General features: G+C 39.4%; 1 long non-coding RNA gene across 3 annotated transcripts; it reads left to right on the top strand.

Moving 5' to 3' along the window:
* Positions 1-444: 444 nt before the first annotated feature.
* LOC120422203 (uncharacterized) lies at positions 445-23,719 on the top strand. 3 transcript variants are annotated; one of them, XR_005606096.2, is made up of 5 exons: positions 624-762; positions 6,371-6,405; positions 15,587-15,634; positions 22,761-22,905; positions 23,127-23,719. It is a non-coding gene; the product is annotated as an uncharacterized LOC120422203 (long non-coding RNA). The 3 variants fall into 3 exon arrangements; XR_008212542.1 differs by having other exon boundaries at positions 22,972-23,719; XR_008212541.1 differs by having other exon boundaries at positions 445-762; positions 22,761-23,719.
* The last annotated feature ends 298 nt before the right edge of the window (positions 23,720-24,017 follow it).

Raw genomic sequence — 24,017 nt, 5'->3', positions numbered from 1 at the left:
TTGGAGTTAATTTCATTATAGTGATTGAATTTCGCCCAATTTATAGAGAGACTTTCTATTTTGGGCACCGGCCGTGTGTTTTAATCGTCCTCGTCGGCGACCACGTTCAGCAAAGTCGTAGACATTCCGTCAGTGCCAGTGCCGCCAGCGCAGTGAGGGTGATTTGAAGGGACTGAAGAAAATAGACACTCTGTGACACTGTATAGTTGAACGCGCGTTGCCGCACACTCTGCATCTAATTGAAGTTAATTGAAAATTTGACTTTTGTACTCGACATGTCCCAACCCAGGGGCCCCCGTCAAACCCAGAGATAGTGTGAGTGTGTGTGTGCGTATGTTCACAACTTCCCAAAGTGGTCTCACTCAAACGTTCGCGCACAGTTGGTTGATTGGTTAAATTTAGTCTCTCGGTGACGATTTCAAAGTGTGCTCTCGCGTAGGACTGTCGTCAGCTGGAACGAGGAAAAAGAAGAACACTCAGTGAAGTCACTGTGAGCTGTGTTGAAACAGAGACACTTGTTGAAAGGACTTACGACTTGTACGACGTGCCCACAGTGTAACATTCCTAAGAAGCGATGACATCGCATAGGGAGAACTTCGCCAGCAAGGGAACCGTCAGCAGTTTCACTCATCATCACCGGTCCGGAACACGACGAAAAAGAGTATAAACACGTGTGCTGTGCCACATATCAGTTGGAACTGGCTGCCACTGGCAACACTGCCCATCCACCATCCATCAGCTGTGCACGAATGGATCACTTATGTAAGCGCAAAAAACAACATTTTAATTATTTCTAAACGGGGAGGGCCCTTGAAAGTGATCATCTGCAGTCCATTGCCGAGCAACGATCGTCCGGGAACGACGACTATTCAAAGTGATGAGGACAGCTATCAGCACACTGATGGCGCTAATCGACCAGGGCCAGGGCCGTTTCGTGGCGCCTAGTGTGATTGTGTAATGGGCATGGACAAAGTTTATAACCTTACCGTCAGCTGTCCCACGTTTAGTCTCGACTTTTAAGTACTTTCGCAAGTAACGTTACACAGGAATAATTCCGTGACCTTCTGCTTGATAGGCGATTACCTAATGGAGATACATGGTTGCACAAGTTCCTTGTCCTAATGAAATCATTCAGTTTATTTCTAAAATAAAATCATTAGATTTTAGTCACAAACTTATTTTAAATACATAATATCGGTACCTCAAATTCAGGACAACTAACCCTAATTCAGAAGCAAAAATTTAAAAGTTTTATTTTTCTTTTCCGCTTGAGCGCTGCCACCGCGAGTGAACGCGAGAGTCACGCTGATAACATTGAGTGCTATTTATACTCTTGTATTTTTTGTGAATAGTCGTCGTCGCGAGCGAACCCCGTTAGCAACAAAGTCGCCGTTCTCGCAGGGCCACCCCGCTACGTTCTTCTGCCCCCGGGTGAGATGCGTGATAAGACTTTGGCCAGCGCCGTGACGGAACTAGGCTCGCGACCTCGCGTAACCACTGCAGTAACGCGTGATGATCAGGGCGTTATCAACGTGGAATGTTATCGTCAGCTCCCGATAGGAGCAGGCTCTTTAAACTTGAGTGCTTAATTGACCATTCAGCAACGTTACACAACCGCATCACGAGCTCAATCAACGAGGCGAACAAGAAGAAGAGAGAGACTAACTGTATTTAAATCCCCTAATTGAGGCGATAAAGCTGGAATCCATAAAATCTTACATGATCAGCCGGTTTTGCGCGGCACCAAACCTGATCTCACCATTCATCACACAACTTCCTCCCGCCCATCAGCAATCGCCCACCCAGGGGAAAAGAGAACACAAAAAAATGAAAATCTGCGCACAGGAATTCTTGAGCCGAACGAACACCACCAACCCAACCCCGTAATATCTCTAAAAAGCACATTCAACACTCCTTTGCACAAAACAAAATCCTCACTCCAAAAAAATAAAGTTCTCACGAGAAAAAATATTTACAATCATCATGCATCTTACCCTCCCATTCCGCGGGAACTTCTTTCCCTGGTCACATCATTTCACATCTCCCCTCGCGCGGTTCTTATCTTCCTTCATTCCCTGTCATATTCCACCCGCGCGCGCACGTCCTCTGCTGCTCTACCCCTGGCGGTCCTCGGCACTTCGCGCAGCGTGTCTTGTTCACATGTTTTAAACTTTTAATTCAACCAAACACCGACACCGGCGAAGGGCTGCTGCCTTCCACCAATATCCCCGTTGGGAGCCTCCAGCGTGTCTCGGTTTCCGAATCCCGGGTCTGAGCCTGAGAAGGAGCGAGATCTCGTCGGTGGGACCTCAAACGGGTCCGGGTTAGGGTGGGGTGACCTGTGTCGAAAGTTTGGAGACTTGACTTGATGATTTTGAGACCTGAGACTTGAGACATGAAACTTCATGACTGGAGAATTGAAGACATAAAGTCTTGTAGAAACGAAGACTTAGAGTCTTGATGATTCTATTACCAAGACCACAATAGGCCAACCAACCTTTCAATCGGAAGGTGAAACCCCTGCCACCACCGGAGGCCGCAACTTGGAATGAATAAAGCTTCAGCAAACCAGTCCTCTTATTCTCTGCTCCACTCGGTTGTCCCGAAGATCAACCTTACCCCCATTCCGATCGTCCCCGACCCCCCCGTCCATGGCCTTTCTTCCTTCCACTGCGCCTAAACACGACCACCCAGCCAACCGCACGGTCTCTCTTCTCCGGCCCAGCCTCCAGAGCCCGGGCCAAGCCGCAAACCACCGACGACCGTGTGAGCGCAGTTCAGACGAGAAACGCCGATGGTGTTTTTTAAATTTCTCGGAATCGTCCAACAACAACCATTGACCATATCTGTGTATGTGTGCCTATTTGTGTGTGCATTCGAGGCCCGATCTTTGGCAAGAGAGAGATCCGACCACCGAGATTTTTTGACATTTAAAGTACCGCAAAAAGCACAGCCTCCAGCCAGATCAAAGAAGAAAGAGGAGTAAAAAATACACACTCACAAACGAAAGCCTGACAATGCCGAAGAGGAAAAAGAGGAAGGTGCGCGCTGACGCGAAGAGGCTTAACGCGCCACCGCCGCGATCGCCGAACTCGAACACGATCGATACGAAGGTGAAGAGAGAAAAGGGACGCACCGACCAGATAAGGGAAAATATTCCTCGTTTATTTTTTTCGTTTTATAAATGCTTCTCAAAATATAATAACCGAAAAATCACCAGTCTCGAAACAATAAGCAGACGGGCACAAAAGAAATCGCCGCAGTCAGCCGTCAGATCGATTGATTCCAAAGAAATACATTTGTTCAAGTTTTATCTCATAACAAAAAAAAAATCATTTCAATGGTATGCAAGTGAAAACGAATGGGTGTTTCAAACAACAACAAAATACAAATTTTCTTTACAAGCTCACAACTTTTTAAAGTGTTGCCAGCAATCAATATTGTAAAAAATGTATTTTAAACGATGTTCAAAATAGTAAATCTAAAATATATATAATTAATAGTTAAAATACATGTTAATAATTCCGTTGGAAACTATTTACTTTTCATGTAATTCTTGCATACCTCATCAGAATCGAATAGCAACACTTTTCAAAATAAATGTTGAAAAGTTCTACTTGTTTCGAAAAGTAATACTTTTCAACATTTTTTATTTAAATGATTTATTGACAAAATACATTATGCAAAACAACACAACATTTGACTTATAATTTCATTCAAACGGTTTTTTCGGAATTGCAAAAAATGTTGAATGGAACTCGTTGAGAAACTTGATTTTTTCAGCAGTCGTCGTATTTATCCAACTCGGTGAGCCTCGTTGGATACATGTACGACTCGTGCACGTAATCTTCTTTTTGCAACTGGTTGCATAAACTACTATTTTTACCAAAAGATTAATCAACAAGTCATTTCATCGTAGTGTAGTAGCTCATTTGAAGAAGTTTTGAAGAACTTTTGAATTCTGGAATGAAAAAAAGACGAGCTTCGATATAAAAAATCGCCGGGATAAATCAATTTGAATCTTCATAAGCATTGAAAAAAAAACTTGGGTTTGATGTTTTTACTTATTTAATGTAAGTATTTTATTGAGGTCTACTTTGATCACCTTTTTCAACTTATGTCCCTTAGTTATTATGACATTAAAGTATTATTTTGTATTGTTTATGTCCCACTTGATGTTTTGACACAATTTGTTGCGACTATCATATCTAATGGATATAGGTTATGTAGAAAATTTCCCATTCTATGCAATCATTTTTTTAATTGCTGGAAAAGGATAAAAAAATGTCACAAAAGTGTGACAGATTGTCGAATAAGTTTTACCCCAAAGATTACTTCAATAGAAAACATCAAATTAACTATTGTCCAAGAATGGCTTAAAATCTATAACGCTCTTTGCTGCAAATAATTCATCCTGTAATGTAACTCAATATGCATGCCAGTTTAAAGTCCTACCTAAAACGTACGAGAAAATAGTACAAAGCCCAATTCAACTACATAGTCACAATCATTATCCAATTTGTTAGCATACGCAGTGCCAAACTATTTTGTTTCATAAAATCACACACACACACAAAAATTTGGCCATCGACACAAGTGCGCGGCCGCTACAAAACGTTACACGTGTAGTCGAGCAGACCTCCCCAAAAACGACGGGCCAAAGATTCGTTTCTGTTCCCGAAATTTTATGAATGAACTATCAAAGTTCAACGAACCTCCTCGGCGGGCCCAATTCATAGTGGCTTTGGATGGCTCTTCTTTTTCTTCGTTCGATCTTCTCTTCCGCCGTCTTTTAACTCTCTATCTTCTCTCTTTCTACACCTCTTTCGCCGTTCGGTGGTTGGGTGCCCCGCGGGACCAACTCCATAGTCTTTTCCAGCGCCGCTTTCAAAACTCCTCTTTCCCCCAGCCCTTGTGCGGCCCTCAAACGAAAGAATGCGGTCCACGCCGAGAATGGCGAAAAGAAAACCGAACAGCATATCTTGCGCCTCGCCACCCACCGAACAAACACCTCCCCACACTCCTCCCACCCCGTCCTCTTCTGAACCACCCCGGCAATGAAAGCTTTAAATGTGGTGGTGATCGTACAAGAGAGAGAGAGAGAGAGAAGAAGAGATTGCAGTGTTGGTGTGGGGATCGATCGTTTTATGTTGCGCGAGGGGAGCCTTCGGAATTCCAATCTGATCCTCACCAATACATAGTTGGCGGAGGGCGCCATGCTCAAGTGGTGGGAGGGGGAGGTCACGAGGGCATGGGATGGAATGCATCTTTAACACCAAATATATAAAAATTTAAATTGAATTCAACGAGATTTGAACCATTTATGCCAAAAAATCATAACAACTTTGTTTATTTTTTAATGAATTTCAAAAAACTTCCCGTGATTTAAAAAAAAATGCTTTTATAGAAACGAAAAATGTTAATCTTTTGTCGGTGCGATCGAAAAATTAATATCCAATGACATCACACCCCAGTGGCACTCGCCCTATTCGGTGCTTGGGTAAATAACTTTAGTACGTGCCACGTTGGGAATGTGTGTATTGCGATAAAAAACTGCCCAAGCTACTTACCACATTATCATTGCACATTGACGTCACGCCGCTCTAGCAGCGCGAGTGACACTGTGTGAATAGAGTTATTAATGAATTAATGAATGAATGGAAAGTTGCATTTCATTAGGGGCAACTTTGTAGCTGTCTTGTGCTTCTTTTTACATGCCGTGAATAAGTCGTTAGTTGTAAACTTGCTATTGGCGATTTAACAATTTCGTCTAAAGAGTTTCACTGAGCTATCATTGACAAGGGAATCGAAAGACCAAGTGGCTTTTCTATTTTGCTTAAAACATTGGTGAAATTATTATAAATTTTTTCATGGGTGTTGGAGGCTGTTGCAAAAAGATATTAAGGTTTTAATAAAATTAATTTTTAACAGTAATTTGCAAAAGCTATGAGAAAAAGTCAAACCGATCCTGGATGTCTATGGCACATTTTGAAGTGCTTCAAAAGACCTTTCAAATGAATCTACGAAAGTTGGAATTGATGAAGTTTTACGGAAATGCGAGAAATTTTAAGATTTTTTGAACCTCAAACTTCGAAGCCCGTTTTACCCCACTTCCCTTTGTCGTAGAGGGCTCAAATTTCGCATGAGTTCATCTCATGTATAGACAAACAAACGCTGAAAGTTTCATCCAAATCGGAACACCTCGATACGACCTCTAGAACAAACCGAGCAGAATTTACAAATACTGCCTCTTAAGAGGTATTGCGATACCATAAATTATCAACATACTTTTGTTTTATTTTCTACTCCACTGTATTGTAACAATATATTTTTTTTACTAATTTACTCTCTTTTTTCTTTTGCATTTCAGGATAAAATCAGTACTGATTAGTTTGGCGTAATGCTGTAAGTATATTGTTTTGATATTTTTTATCATTTAGAAATTTTCAAATTTCAAATTGTATTGTTCATTTTCACTTCATCTCAAATGCAACGTTTACATCGATCACAGATTTGTATTGATGATGGGTTCAAGTTTATTGAATTTGAGCAGATTTATATGCAATTTGCAATCCATTTAAAAAAGCTTGAACAAAAATGCAGTTTTGCCGTTAATCTACTCCGGATTCACACTCGGATACAAACTTCATGTTGCGAAAGTGCTGGTCTTGAAAATAAATCATCCAACGATAGCCGAATGAAACAAACCAGATAATTGCAAAGTTTTCGCCTAAGTTGCTACTTATAACACGATCGTAAAGAGAACCGCGTGAGCTACTCAACTGTTAAATTGAATCAATTGTTGTTTGCCAAAAAACGACTGGTTTTCCCCTTCCACAAAAGAAAGCGCCTCTTCCAGACAACAAAACCGTCCGGAAATGACCACCAGATGTGTTTTGCTTCCATTTTTTTTTTTTTGTCTGCATCGTTCACACAAAATCATCAGCCGAAATAAAACAGAAGAAAACTAGTTACTACGCCGAAAACCGCCGAGCTTCACGCGCTCTGGGAACCAAATCTCGCAAGACGAGTTTAGTTTTGAACGGTTCCCACCAGCAGCGCGAAGAAGAGTTTCGGAGTTTGCGAAATGCAAAAAAAAACTCGTTTAGATGCCGTTCTGACCGTTTCCCAAGCAGTTTTTCATCCCCCCGACTGGCGATGGCAGCAGATTGGCAAGCGGTTTATATATTTTTTATACTTGCAAATTTCCAACTCAAGCCCTAAGCGGATCGCGGGAAGCGCGGCTGATTTAGCGTGAGAAGACGTGGCTTGATGCGTACGCGCAAATTGGAACAAACGGATCTTGGGCCACCATCAAGGAACACAGCTTCCAGTTCTGACCTGAATCAACGTGATTTTCTCGCAGCTTGTGGAATTTCCCTAACTATTGCATCGTGACCGGATCGCGCCCATACGATATGATAATAATAATATGAATTTCCTGTTTCCACGATCAAATGGTGGTTACCGCCGAGCGGAAAAACCGGCCCTGCCGGGTGTCCCCGCTTGGGCTTTAACAAGTCTTCAAGTGTTGAAAGATCGAAAACGACTGAATTCACATGCATTTCGTTTCTGCCTTAGTGTGAAACTTCTTTACTTAACTTTAACAACATTATGAAGTTGTTTTCAATTATTGCACTACAGAGCGGATTCATTTATTTGAATGGAGCTCAATACCACGTGCTCGGAAATCGTCGAACAACGGGATTGAAATGTCAAAATCAGTTTGACAACTGATTTTTAAGTTTGAGTGATTTTTAATTCGAATACGTTCAAATTAGTGACCATCCGAATTGGAAGACATTCGAAGTTACAAAAATCGAATTAACGAATCCGCTCTGGACCTACAGTTTCCGTAAACTTCAGCTAAAATTATAAGTCAAACGATTGTTGAAATTTTACATGGTTTCGTTGTGCTTTGGCAATTTTTATACAACTATACAAGGCATACAATGATTAATTACTAAGCGCTCTACAGAGCAAACAAGATGGGTCACTCAAATTAGTATCACCAAATTATGAACTTTGAGCATTCATCTTTTTTGCTGTTTGGAGCACTCAGTATTCAACAATTTCTTAGGAAACTGAGCCTAGCGATGAGTAGCCAGCTTGATTCGAATACTAAAAGTATTTTTTTCCGTGACCCATGATGAGTATCGGGGCCGCATTCACAAAGCGGATTGCATACCTTAATGTTAACATGTTAAGGTTAATGTTAACATTCCGTAGGTCGCCTTGGTAAGGTCAAGCTTGAATGATATTTTACTAAACAATCGAATCCAGAAGAAAGAAGATCAGTAGTTTTGTTGGTCCAAGCCGGGTTTTGAACTCAGATCTACCGCTTAAGAGGCGTGAGCGTTATCACTAGGCTACGTGGCTCGGTCAAATTGGATTTTCATGATTCGAATGATCATGAGTATTATATTTAATGCAAAAAAAAGAAACTTCCGTAAAATTTTATTTTTGATAAAACCATTACCTCCTAAATATGATAACAATGGACTTTTTTTTATATTTTTCAAGATCTCATTACTAAAACCTATTTTAATCAAGATCGTTTTGCTTGTCAAATGATCTTCACGTCATGTAGTACACCAATTAAACTACATCTAGTCACGAATGATGAATCAACCGTCAGCATAAATGTGTGTCTGGCACACATCCTCGCCACTGCAATAAACTGCAAGTGTACCCTACACACAGTGTTGCACAGCATTTTATGAATTAATCTACACAGCACTGCACATCCAACGCATTCGCGCAAACACACACAAACACATCCATCCCGGCGTGCACATGGTTGCAGACAGAAAAGGAGAAAAAAAAAACTATAACTATCCACACATGTGTGTGTATGTGTAGCGTGGTGTGACTGACGGCCACCACCACCAACAACAACAACAAACCCACCATCCGACTCGCCAATCCAATCCTTCTCGATCCAAACTAAACCAACACAACGATTTCATTCATAATAGTGCGCGGCGGCGGCGCGTTCGCCTCAGAAAGCCATTCAGCCATCCGTTTCCATTCATTCATGATTTAGCTTCATTCATGCCAGGTTTTCCTCGCCCTCCTCCTCCGAGCCACCCAACTATCCTGACGTGGTGGCATTTGCTCCACGTAATGTGCCCCCCTTCCTTCAAACAGCAACGCCGTGTAGCGTTAAATTAATCGTTAATTATTATTTTTATTAATATTAATCTCACACAAAGTAGGTTTTCTCGTGGCAACCAACTTCAACTCTACCTTCGACTGCGCACTGATGAAGGTTTTCCTTTCTTTTTCTCCGGCGTTGTCATGAGAAATACGCAATTGAAAAGTTTCCACCCATTTCTCAACGTGGTGGCGCCATTCTTTGAATGAAAAAAAAACCCCATCTCCTCCAGTCTTTGGATCTAGTCCAGGCCCATTAGGTATTCAAGGTTTCCGCCATAAATATATTGCACACCATAACCGCCCGCCCGCGGGTGATTTTAATTTTCCCACACGTGACTCGTGGGGGTCCAAATGTACAAACACTACTAGTCGCTCTGGTACAACACTACCACCACCATCACAGATTGCGGCGAACCACGAGATCACCATCTGAGGGGCAGCTGCTGCTGCGACACTAGGCGATAACGCAATATGCTTCTAACTAACCGTCCAGGCAGCATTCTACTATGCGCGGTATCGCACTACACTACTACTGCTGTGTGGGGATGATTAATGTGAGATACCAGATAGACCAGTTGCGAACTTCCGGTTTACTCATTTCCTTTGGCGGGACCGCATGGTGGGCTTGAATTAGGTTTAATTTTTGAAAATGCGGTTTAGTAATATCAATGCGTTTTGAAGAAAATTTTGATCATTAGAAGTCTGTCTTTTTCTTGTCGTTATCTGTGATGATTCATTTTTCGCAATTGAATCGAGCAGTATTTGAAGTCACCGTATTACTACTTGAATGACTGTGACTCATGGGTCAAGTGTGTTATGTAATCAATATTCTATTTTCCTACAAACATAACCCCACAGACGCCAACATAGAGCATTGAAAAACGGTTGTTTTACTCAACCCTCTAACGTCCATGGTTACTCCAGTCTTAAAAATTAAATTTCTCTGCAACCATGCACTTTTTCAACATGGTTCAAACTACATTAGTTTATATAGAATGTCAACTTATAACCACTAAAAATTTTTCCAATTTGGTCGATCCAGATACGAGTAATGCAGAAAAACAAAAAAAAGCTCGATTTTGCTCTGGGCGGGAAGGGGTTAGGAAAATCATTTATTGAGAGTTTTTTGGAGGAATTGTACAAAACTCATCGCATAACTCGATTTTTTCGACACAATCATTCTTTTGAGCAACTCTCTACGAAATCGGCCGATTTCGACTATTTTTATTTTTTGTATTTTTTTTATTTGACTTAAACTTAAGCTATTTTGTGTGATTGGTTCATCCATACAAGTCTCCATACAATTTTGGCTGCTGTCCATACAAAAATGGTATGTAAATATTCAAACAGCTGTAACTTTTGAGTGAATTTTCTGATCAATTTGGTGTCTTCGGCAAAGTTGTAGGTATTGTTGAGGACTTTTGAGAAAAAAATAGGTACACGGAAAAAAAATTGCAGATTTTTTAACAACTTTTTTTCACTAATACTCAATTTTCCAAAATACGTATTTTTTTATTTTTGAGATTTGTTAATATGTTTAAGGGGACAAAAATACGCAACTTTTGAGCCATAGAGAAACATGGTCAAAAAATCTGCTGCCAAGTTATGAATGTTTTGAAAAAAAACAGTGATTTTTGGAAAAAATCGAAGTTTCATGCAAAAACAAGTTTGACATTATTTTTTAATGCAAAATTAATTGGCAATCGAAAAGTACAAAACAGTTTATTTGATAAAGGACTCCGTTTTCAAGATATAGCCAACGAAAGTTTGATTTTTGCGAAATATTTGCAGTTTTTCAATTTTTAAAAATAGTGACCATAAGTGACCATTTCTAAAAATATTTTTTTTGAGAAGTTTAGAAAATTTGCTATAAAATTGTCTAAAAGACATTGAAGATTGGACCTCGGGTTGCTGCGATAGAGCCGCTTTAAGAAAAAGAAACACGAAACTTGAAGTCTGGAGTTTTTTTTAAAGGTCCAATAAACCAAATTTCCAGTTTTTGCTTTTTGGGTGTTTTTGAAACCGCCTTGAGTCAGGGTTATTAAAAAACACCCAAAAGGCAAAAACTGAAAATTTGGTTTATTGGACCTTTTCAAAAAAAAACTTAACTCTTAATCTCACCAAAATAACCCACTATTTTGTAATGATGATATCTCAGCAACTTATGGTCCGATTATCAATGTTAATACATGAAACAATCGTGAAATTTTCCGAACTTTTCGAAAAAAAATATTTTGAATTTTTTTAAATCAAGACAAACATTTTAAAAGGGTCAAACATTGAATATTACGCCCATTTAAAATGCTAGTCTTGATTTAAAAAAATTCAAAATATTTTTTTCGAAGAGATCGAAAAATTTTACGAATTTTTCATGTGTTAAAATTGAAAATCGAACCATTATTTGCTGAGATATGGTCATTAGAAAATGGTGGGTTATTCTGGTGAGATTAAGCAAACTTCAATTTCCGTGTTTCTTTTTCTTAAAACGGCTCTATCTCAACAACCCGAGGTCCAATCATCAATGTCTCTTAGTCAATTTTATAGCAAATTTTCTGAACTTTTCAAAAAAAATAATTTTAGAAACGGTCACTGATGATCACTATTTTTAAAAATTGAAAAACTGCTAATGTTTCGCTAAAATCAAACTTTCGGTGGCTATATCTTGAAAACGGGGCCCTTTATCAAAAAATCTGTAAAGTACTTTTTGATTGCAAATTCAATTTTGCATCAAAAAATAATGTCAAACTGGTTTTTGCATAAAACTTCGATTTTTTCCAAAAATCACTTTTTTTTCAAAAATTTATAACTCGGCGGCATATTTTTTGACCATGTTTCTCTATGGCTCAAAAGTTGCGGATTTTTGTCCCTTAAAACATATCAAAAAATCTCGAAAATCAAAAAATACGTATTTTGGGAAATTGAGTTTTAGTGAAAATAAAGTTGATTAAAAAATCTGCAATTTTTTTCCGTGTACCTATTTTTTTCTCAAAAGTCGTGATCAGAAAATTCACTCGAAAGTTACAGCTGTTTGAATATTTACATACCATTTTTGTATGGACAGCAGCCAAAATTGTATGGAGACTTGTATGGATGAACCAATCACACAAAATAGTTTATTTGGTCATGGTAGAGAATTGCTCTTTTGCAACTTGTTGCATGAAACACTATTTAAAAATGTTGTTGTTGTTTGAATGATTTCATGACTGCAGCTGATTAGTTTCACTGCTGGTTGTTTTGCAGTTGGCGCCAGTTCACGACGTGCCTTGTTGTGGCTAATGCGGGTTAATCAATTCCCGACACCTTACTTAGTCATTATTAAACCATGTGCGTCACTTCCAATCGCCGAGACTTATTTGTAAGCTTTAATCGATCTTCGCGGAGATAATCTCTAAACCGGATGCTGTCAAGAAGATGACTTCACCGTATGACTGATCGCTTAACAATTTGTGTCGACGTTGAATATCTTTTCATCAATCATGAAAATCAATTTGTAATAAAGTCCAATGGATGTTTATTTGTGCACCACACATTTCCCACAGTGCAACCCAAGCTTCCTCAGCGTGGAATGGATTAGCGAGGGGGTCAAACCCGGTGTCAGTTCACCCAAAAGGGGGTCTCATTTTCTCAGCTCAGCTTCGTTCAACGCCGACGATAATCATGGCGGCGCCCAACTTACGATCCACTGCTGCATCTTGGCGACTGCACATAAATACACATAAGTGCACAGGCGCATGAAATTAAGCTCGAAGCCGCGAAATGGGCCGAAAGTCGATTCCCACCAACCCGAACCTCGAACCAAACCTCCCCGGGGTTGCCACGGGTGTAAAAATTATGAGATGTTCATGCTCAAAAGCTCGCGCACCGACAATGCAAACGGTTATGATGATGGGTGGTTAGTTGGCTCGGTGCCATTACGGGGCTTGGAGAAAACGTGTGGCGCCGCCGCTGCTGCTGCTGCGGATGCTCGACAAAAAGGTGGAGAAGTCCAAGGGAAAACACGTACAATCTGTCATGGATGCAATTACTCTGTCAAACTCGCGTCGCGGTGCCTCAGCGCGCAGCCACCGTTGCTTCAAAAATCTCAACAAGCTCGTTGGGGAACTTTAACGAGCCGTTGAAGTGATTTCTAATAGAGTTTCGTGTGGTTCAACTTCACTTGCTTTTTTGTGTGTTAGTAGCTAAGCGTTATTTGTGCGGTGTTGCGTTTTGCCTTCCTCACTGAGGTAAGGCTATAATCCTGCTCTAAAAATGAACTTTGTATAAAAACATCGTAGACCCACCTTCATGTATACATATCGACTCAGAATCGAAAACTGAACAAATGTATGTGTGTATGTGTGTGTGTATGTGTGTGTGTATGTGTGTGTGTATGTGTGTGTGTATGTGTGTGTGTATGTGTGTGTGTATGTATGTATGTGACCAACAAACTAGCTCATGTTTCTAGGCACTGGCTGAACCGATTTGACCCGAACATGTTGCATTCGACTTGGTTTAGGGTCCCATAGATCGAGTTTTATACAGATTGAAGTTTCGATAAGTAGTTCAAAAGTTATGTATAAAAATGTGTTTTCACATATATCCGGATCTCACTTAAATGTATGTAAACTATGTCCGGGTCCATCATCCGACCCATCGTTGGTTAGGTTATCAAAAGATCTTTCCAACGAGCCTAAAACATTGAAGATCTGGCAACCCTGTCTCGAGTTATGACCACTTAAGTGATATTTATGTACTTTTTGGATGCCGGATCTCACTTAAATGTATGTAAACTAAGTCCGTGTCCATCATACTTTTTGGAAGCCGGATCTCACTTAAATGTATGTAAACTAAGTCCGGATCCACCATCCGACCCATCGTTGGTTAGGTTATCAAAAGACCTTTCCAACGAGTTCAAAACATTGAAGATCTGGCAACCCTGTCTCGAGATATGTACACTTAAGTGATATTGATGTACTTTTTGGATGCCGGATCTCACTTAAATGTATGTAAACTAAGTCCGGGTCCATCATACGACCCATCGTTGGTTAGGTTATTAAAAGACCTTTCCAACGAGTCCATAACATTGAACATCTGGCAACCCTGTCTCGAGATATGTCCACTTAAGTGATATTTATGTACTTTTTGGATGCCGGATCTCACTTAAATGTATGTAAACTAAGTCCGGGTCCATCATACGATCCGTCGTTGGTTAGGTTATCAGAAGACCTTTCCAACGACTCCAAAACATTAAAGATCTGGCAACCCTGTCTCGAGATATGTCCACTTAAGTGATATTGATGTACTTTTTGGATGCCGGATCTCACTTAAATGTATGTAAACTATGTCTGAATCTACCATCCAACCCATCGTTGGTTAGGTTATTAAAAGAGCTTACCAACGAGTCCAAAACATTGATGATCTGGCAACCCTGTCTTGAGGTATGGCCACTTAAGTGATATTTATGTACTTTTTTTAACGGATCTAAAAAATAGATGAAATTTTTGTACAATTTCATCACATCAGCCATTGTTGGTAATAAGTGAGGAAGGCTCCAACCACATAGGTGGATTAAGTTAGTTTTTCTTTTTAAATAGTTTTCAAACAGATGGTTATTAAGTTTATGAAGTGAACAGATATTTTTGTAGATAAACTATGCAAACACTCTGTTAAACATACACATTTATTTTAGTCAGCTTATGAACTACATGCAAAATGCCACTAGGGACCATCCATAAACTACGTGGGGGAGGGCTCAGCGATTTCCACGCTCCATACAAAAAAGATTATTTTAAATGGAAATTGTCCACGAGGGGGGGAGGGGGGTTGGTCTGACATTTAAAAAAGTGTCCACGTGGTTTATGGAGAAGTTCTCATATCTTTGGTTGGTTTAGAAGGGCCTCGTGGCGCGGTGGTTAGCGGCTTCGGCTGCCGATCCCTAAGTTGCTATGGGGCGCGGCTTCGATTCCCGCCTTATCCTTCTGGAACTTTTCGTTCAATGTTTGTCCCGTTTAATGTTAGTTTTCAGTCTGCAAAGACGGTGTGATTGTCTTTAAAAGTTATTTTAAGCAATTTATAACATGATTTTAGATGGAAACGCTTGATAGAAACTGTAATAGAACTTGAATGTGTGAATGAGTAAACATTAAGTTATGAAGGCAACACCTGGTTCCAGTTTCCCTTTTGGGTGCGGCGATCTTAACAAGGGTAGCTGAACACTTATCTGTACATCGTAAGAAAAACAACCTATGGAATGTTATCTTTTAAATTGAACATGTAAACATTTCCCTTATATAACCATTATATTTTTGTTAATATTTGAATGTATTTATGAACCCTAAGGGAAAGGACGCTCTATCTCTGCTGTTGAGATACTAATTCTAGTTCATTACAAACAATTTCTCTTTTCATACCCAATCTAATAGTTTTATTTTTGTCTTCTCTTTTGCAGATACTCAACCCTTTACGTGATAAACTGTTACAACATATCTGGAAAGTGGTATGTATTTTTGTCCAAACAAGTGTGGACCTGGATTAATTTTTATATGATTGTTGATACAACAAAAATGTATGCAAGTTTTCAAAAATTGTAAAAAAAATATTGTGAATGTTTAAGAATTGTATTTCAATCATGCACAGGGAAGTATGTTTGAATCATGATTTATTGTTTATTTTTTTAGGGTTCGAAAGTAGCATTCAATCAATCTACCATTTAGTTTTGAAGTACTGCCCATGATCGCATAAATGTCCCATATTAATTTTCAACAAGTTGAGAAAACGAGCTTGGAAGTTTGAAAAACATTTTCTCATTTATTTTAAAAATACAATCATTATACTAAAAATTCATTCAACATAGTTCTCAAACATGCTCTTGTTTATGCTTTTGATAAGTTAGTATTCAAATTAGTCTTGATTTTTCTCTTTCAATTTGAAAAAGTATGCAGGATGGGACCTGGTATGTGAACATTTTCTACATAGTGCATCAATATGTTCGCAAACCAGCCTGATCGCAGCATGCTGCCTAGGTAACCCCAGTAGTAAACAAACTTTTCAGCTGACTATATTTAAAAGATTGGAGAATCCGAAAGGTATGTTCAGGACATAATATTTTGTAGAGGGACAGGTTTGTGAACATTATCACGATGGGACTCATATTTGAACATTTTTCAGATGGGACAAACAAATGTGTCGTTGATTACTGAATTTTTGGAACAAAGTGGTAAATATTATTAGTGTAGGTTAAAGTAACACAACAAACGAAGCTATTCCAATATCTAAGTCAAAATCGACAAAAATGCATATGGGACATTTATGTGAACATGGGCAGGGTAGGCCTTTAAAGTTGAAAATATTTGTCGATACAACTTTGCAATCGTTTATCTTTTTTTGTGAAACAATCAAACATCAATTACATGCCATACATTTCTCCTAAACTGGTATTTAACCCGAACCAAAGATCCGGTTACCCCCCGCACCGACTTCGGAATGCACCGGCACCCACCAAAACACTGTGCAATGTCTAGGCCAGGTCACCTTCGGTAAGCAACTTGGCTCACGACGACGATGCCGACTTTGACGAATCATTCAAACGACAACGTTGTCCAAGATATTCAAGGCACAAACTCCACTTCTGCCTCCTGCCTCGTCCAGCGATCATATTGCGCGCCACCGGACTTTGCCGACCTGAGAGTGTGTGGTATACCCAAATGCCACCGGGCAACATTCCAGCACGATCTGGCCCAACATGAACTAGGTTGAATGAATGGGTTGTTGTTGTTGGCGGTGGTGGCGCGGTCGCTGGTGGCAACACGGCAAAGCCCTCTCTCATTAGCATTCAGAGCTGCGCCGCGGACAGTCCTTCTGCGGGGCCAACCTGAGCGGTAGGTTCGATATTTTCGAGAAAACGCGTTGAGGTTGAGGCCACATTGGGCACTAAACGCGGTGGACAAGTAATCGGAGGTGTGCTGGACCTGAGTGGAGTGTTCAAACATCGATGGATAAATATCGAGCGGTGAGGGTCGTTCCCATGGATCCCATCGACGGTATGAGTCAACCTGTAGGCTGTGGGTATGTAAACCGAAGATATTGTTCCATTTCTCACTAGTGTGTAGCATCAGTTCGACTGGCAACGATCGTATTGATGGCAGTGTTTGAGGAATTTTACTTGACCAGTTCACGTACTAAGGGGAGTGTAGATTATCTGTAGTGTTCTTGACATTCATGAGTTACGTGCTTGTAATATGGCCCTCTCGTCCATTCAACTCCACGGTTTGATACCAAATTAGGATCGGCGATAGCTTAAGGCGCTGCTCATTATTGATTCATTCACACTTACGAGCTTACGGGAATCCGCGCACCTAACCATAATCTGAAGTCGACAACGTCAACGGAAGACTACTTTTAATGGTGACTCCTACAGCGTGGAATGTGGATTGCCTTTACCTTTTAGAGACTGGGTTATATTGAAGCACACAGTTACGTAAGCGATCCCGCACTTGGATAGCTGGTTGGTGGTGACTAATCATGGTAGATCACTGCCAGGGTTGGCAATGAAAGATCTACGTGTAGATCAATGAATAAGTGATTTAGAACAGTTGATATTTGCTACAAGAACTTGAAACCTGTCAGATTTGCAACTATCATACCACGTAACCATGTAACGCTGTCTAGTTTTGTTCTACTATTACGACCACAGCAAAACATCAATTGTGACGATCACGTTGAGTCCTTATTTTTTCTACTTTTACGACCGCAGCAAAAATTCAACTGACTTCCGTCACATCTTTCTCAATGAAAATTTTCTCGTCTACCGGTTTAGTACACTACTTCAAGATAAAAATAGCTCATGCACCGGAAAATCGAGTTCTATATTTAAGCCCTGAACGAACTCAGTAAAGAAATTGTCTACGAAACATTTGTAGTCTGCTTCTTCGTAATGTTTACCTACAACCTGTTTGCTGCGTTCCGTTGAACGCCGTGCCCTGTCGATCTTCTTGGAAATGCTCAAAACTCAACCGTGTGAAACACGATTCGATTTGCGCTGGCCAAAACATCCAGCTGAATGAAACTTCAACCCGCTGTGATTCGTACCTCGGTTGATGACTATGCGGAGACGGTTTCCGAGAAGTTCCGTTCCGTGTGCCCAAACCGGTTTGTCCCACGGCGTGTTTTCTAGAACAACCTTAGGCTGGTACAAATATTTTTAAAAGTTTTTGTCACCCCCCCCTTCAAAATTGGCCTGAAAAATCAGGGGGCAAAAAAAATATTTTTACAATAAACTTCAAAATTTCAATGAAAATTTAAGTGCAACCAGCTGAAATCAAATTAAAAAACATTCTCCTGCGTTTAAAATCATTTTCAGCATGTTTGCGTTTGTTAAAAAATCTTAAGATTTTTTGAAAATTTTCGATGCAAAATCTTTTTTTTCGATACAATTTTTGTTTTTGTCATATCTTAGTTTTTTTGAAAACTAATGATTGCAAAACAACTGAACTAGTGTAAAATGCATTTTAAAACACTTTTTTCATTTAAATGTGAAGACTATTGCTTGTTACTTAATTTTTTATTTTTTTTTTATTTGTTTGCCCCCCCCTTGACCTCGGCCAGGGCCGAGGGACAAAAACTTTTTTTAATATTTGCATCGGCCTTATCAGGAAAAAATAGTCATCGCCACTTTCAAATGTGTCTTATAGGAAATTTTCTCAGCTTTCCAATGCTTCTAAAAGCGAAATGTTTCATCGGGAAATTTCTGAGATATCTCTATTTTAAGTTTTTGGTTTTAAATTCCTTTATTATTTATTGAAAACTTTATACTAACAGTTCAGAAAACTTATCAAATGATGTGTTTCATAAGTCATTTACTCATCAAAATGTTTGCACATTTTGATGTGTAAGACAAGAAACAACTTTGTAGAAAGTTGCAAACCGCTAAACAGCTTGAAAATTATGTTTTGTCTATGTTTTTGAATATATAGGATTTACTCAGAAATTAAAATCCTAAAACAGTGTAAAAATGTATTTTTTACAAGAATTATTTGATAATAACATATTTTTTTTGTGTACAAATATCACGTGTTTACTCTGATTTAGCTTGTTCAACCGAAACTTTGGCAGGTTTGTGATTGATAATGGTATTATTGAATTTTATTGAATAAATTTGATATTTTTTTAAGCAAACATTAACCAGGAATATAAATACAAATCTGATTTGATATCGAAAATGTACTACATATTACTGTAGCAAGCTTCAAAAGTCATATTTTCATGAGTATAAAACTAAGATAAAATTTTATAAAATGTTTTCTTTAGAAAATGCACTTAAAAGTAGCAATAAAACTCGAGTCTTTCAATTCAGAATTCTGAAAACACCGTCACAAACATTTATTTTGGTTTGAACAAAAATTAAATAGTATTTTAACAAAAAAACCTAACAGAAACTTTCTTTCCAAATTATTTGAACAAAAATCAAGACATATATATTTTTTAAGATGAGATTGAAGATGAGAGTCTTATAAGCTTCTAAAATGTTGCTAATTCCTTGATCATTTAATACAAAAAAACTGAAACAATCATTTCATACCAATGAAAAGTATTTCTCCTAAAGCTAGCAACAGTAATTTGCAGTATAATTTCGAGTAAAAAACATGTTTTGTATCCATGCAACAAGTTAGTGTTTGACTAAGGAAATATGATATTTATTCATAAAAATCTTGTAATACCCTATCAATCTCAAACCTGTAGAAATTTCGGTTGTATCAGCTTATTCCTAGCTGAATCAGAGCAGACCGGTGTTATTTGTACACAACAATTATGTAACAATCTATTTTTTCTTGTAAGAATAATATTTCAATACGGTTTTATTATTTTATTATTTGTATAAATCTCATATATTCAAAAATTCGGTTAAAACATAATTTTCAAAATGTTTAGCGGTTTCCAACCTTCTACAAAGTTGTTTCTTGTCTTATTTTGCACATTTTGGTCAGTAAAATACACATGAAACACATCATTTGACAAGTTTCCTGGACTGTTATTTTAAAGTTTCCAATAAATGATCAAGGATTTTAAAAGAAAAAACTTAAAATAGAGATATCTCAGAAATTTCCCGATGAAACATTTCGCTCTAAGAAGCATTGGAAAGCTGAGAAAATTTCCTATAAGACACTTTTGAAAGTAGCGATGACTATTTTTTCTCCTTAAGGTTGCCCAGAAAACACGCCGTGTCCAGGTACAAACTGCTGCCATTCCAGCAAATTTAAGATAATAACGGAGGATCGCGAAACGGCCCCGGCGGCAATAGATCACCACCACTCTATTGCATTTGAATACCGCCGCCGAGATTTACATACATACCTTCCGCGAAACAGCACTCTTGACAAAAACTCGTTACCGGCGTGAGTTCATTGCGAGGTTCTCACCGAGCGGGTACAAAGTCATACGGAATGGAATGTCACCTCAAAATCTCCACGTAAACCTGAATTTCAAGAATCACACAACCTCCTCAGAGAGGCAGCAGTATGTGAGAAGTGAATCACTGCCGCAGCAACCGAAAAGCAATAGAGGCGAAAAGATAATAAAAACGAAGCCTTGTGGAAGTCACGCTATGCTAAAAGCTTTACCGCTGGCCGTAAACTCCACGTGTGATAAAATTAGCAAGCTGACGTGCGGTAGGTATTCCCGGGTGATGATTACGATCGCGATGGCCGGCTCGCCACGCGGATAGATGATGAGATCGCGTAATTGTAAGCCAAGGGGAAATGAAATATTCAAAGTGGTCGGAAAGGGAGGCCCTTTAAGAAGTCAAGAAAAGTTCCCGGAAGCAGGGTGTACACAGTTCGATGTATCTTTTTAGCAACAAAACAATTTTAAAGTCATAAATATTTTCTCAACAAAATTTAATCTCGAAATCACATGACAGTGTTGCCAGATCTTCCATCTTTATAATTTATCGGAAAGGTACAAAAAGGTGATTCGGAATCACTATTTCAACGAAATTAGCAAAAAAAAACTCAAAATTCTCGAATTCAAAAATTATTAGATAAAGTTGTCAGATTTATATCTCAACGAAAAGGTATATAAAATACCAATCCTTCGATTGTCATAAATAGAAGGGTTGTTCATCGAAATTCAAAATGAAAAGTAATATAAACTCTCTTATGCACGGAGAAAAAAGAGTTCCCAAAATCGTGAACAAGCGTTCATGAAAATGAGAACCTCGAACAAAGTGTTCAAATCCCATGGTACGATTTTGAAAAACGTACCATGAAATTTGAACACTTTGTTCGTGGTTCTCATTTTCATGAACGCTTGTTCACGATTTTGGGAACTCTTTTTTCTCCGTGTGTACTCATAATTTTGGCAAAGCTTGTCAGATCTTCAAGGTTTGTCACTTCTTTGACTATACAAGAAAATTGCCAAAAATCGGAAAATACTGTTACTATACCATGTAATCATTAAAAAAAATTGCTATATTTTCGTTTACTCTATGCTGGTGGACTAATTTTAAATCAATTGAATTGTGGTCAATTCTTAAAAAAAATCCACCGACTTTAATGAACTCATTCATCCCGGAACTGCCTGGGCAGTCAACTGCTATTGAAACTATCTCCCCGCGTGGTCACCATTATCACTGCATGGGCACGTTATGGCCGCAGCTCCCTATTAGCCTATCAATTTGAAAAAAATAATCACAAAGTAACAACCACCTTGTGAGTACGTGTGTGTGTGTGTGTGACTCCAGCTGACCCTTTCCTTTCTTCATCAATGAATTTCTCGCTAGGGCTATCTGCCTGCCTCCCATTATCATCACCTTTTACATTATTCACAGCCAATGTTGCTCAACAAACACACGCACACAGAGTCACACACAGATGATCTTTAGACCCTAGACCGCGGCGGCAACTCCTGAGGAGGCCACATTCCGATCCGTCCCCGCTCATCTCTTGCCGTTGTCCTCCCAATCAGCACTGCCTAACGGATCATTCGCAAGAGTGAGGCAAAAGAGAAAGGAAGTCAAAGTCGTGAATGGGTTATCTCCAAGGCGAACCCTCGCCCCGCCGCACAGATGATAGAGGGACACCGAGGTGTGTATGTGTGTGTGTGTGTGTGTGTGTGTATGTGTGCGACACTTTGTACGTGTGTGCGCACACGATTGAATGGCTAAGCCCTGAACGGGGAGAAGCGACGAAGTAGGTAAACAGAAAGTCATTCATAAAATCAGAGCTCCACTTTCAACCGCACAACTCCCTTGCTCTCCAGCCAGCGCAGTCGAGTCGGGTCTGCGCAGCTCCGCGGGGCAGTATTGAGATCGGATTCCGCCCCCCGGCACAATCGTGAGTTCAATCCTCGTCGTCTTCGTAGTCGTCGGCAGTTTCTTGTGTTCGTCAACCATTCGGCAAGGGCAAAAAAACCCGCAAACAACCAACAAACGCGCTATTAACTGCCATATAGTGTTACTTTTTTGTTGGTTGTTACCTTCAATGTTTGTCTTGTTCTTTTTTTTCTCTTCGTCATATCTCCACATTCCTTATTATCATTCCTTCTCACTTTTTTCTCCGTCACACTGTGCACTCGTGCTGTTTCTTTCATTTATCTTTTCTTTTCTCTTCTTTTTCCTCTTCTTTCAGGTCTTCCTCCGTGGGCTTTCTTTTTTGACTCGTTTTCTTCCCTTTGCGCGTTCCACATTCCTTCATTCCTTTTTTCGCCATGCGCTCGCACACTCTTGATCCGACTGCAACCGACATCAGTACCGGTTGACGCATTTTTAACAAGGTAAGTGCTTTATGTTTAAGATTGCACATGGCTGTACGATAATTGCCTGACAAGATTTTATTCTAGCCTTCCTTTCCGGGTTCGTCCCACAACAAAATTTTAAAGCTTCCCACTTTAGCCCCGCTTGGGTCATTTCCCACAAAACTCCTACCTTACATTCTAACACTTCTCATGAACACCATCTCACGACGTTCTACAAAAAAAAAGTATTTTCGCACCAGCCAACATCCAGCGATATTTTTCAACACACACACACACACCGCGACTGAGAGTTGGGAGTCGTCCCGCCCGCCTGAGCAGAGAGTGCGCAAAAGCAATCACAGAACCGGTTTTCATTTTCGATCTGACTTATTTGATTTAACAGAGTGAGATCATTTTGAAAGCTGATTTTGTACGGAGAACTCAACCCAAGTTTGCGCATCGGTGGTGGCGGCGGCAGCGGCGGCGACGAGGGACGACACGCGGTTCGAGCATTCAAAGTGTTAACAATTACGTAACGGGGTTGTACCCAGAAGGTAAAGGTTTGTGTCATTGAGAATAAAATTTATTTAATGATGAATTATCAATAAAACGCATTGTATTTATTAAAATCCGAAATTCCTTAAATTATTTTTATATATATGGATCAAGTCAACCATGTTCAAAAAATTGTCACGCCTGCTACTCTTCCTTTTTTTGGACTCGCTAAAAAGGTCTATAGATTACTCATCCAACAACAAACCGCCCTAATTCTCCATAAAAACTTTGGAGAAAAATCATTCGGCCATGTCTAACTATTTTTGAAAAAATCAAAGGGCACGTGTTTCTGGAGAACCCAAAGTTTATGCTTCCCTTTGCTATCTTTCTAAAAATGTATAACATGACGGGCTTTCGGCTTTATCCCTTATCCCCAAATCCCACTTTCTCATTTACCCGAAAACCATTTTCAACATATTGTAGAATCCCTTTGAACTTATTATAGAATCCTTTTGATCTTATCAAAAAGTATGAAGGCCAGAAAAAATTATGAAAGCCTTCAGAATTTTTAAATAAAGGGATTCTACAATAAGTTGAAAATGGTTTTCGGTTAAATGGGATCCGGAAAAGTGGGATTTGGGTATAAGGGATAACGC

Source organism: Culex pipiens, chromosome 3, assembly GCF_016801865.2.
Source record: "Culex pipiens pallens isolate TS chromosome 3, TS_CPP_V2, whole genome shotgun sequence".
NCBI lineage: Eukaryota > Metazoa > Arthropoda > Insecta > Diptera > Culicidae > Culex > Culex pipiens.
The sequence above is the reverse complement of the archived record's forward strand: the minus strand, read 5'-3'. Positions and strand labels throughout refer to the sequence as shown.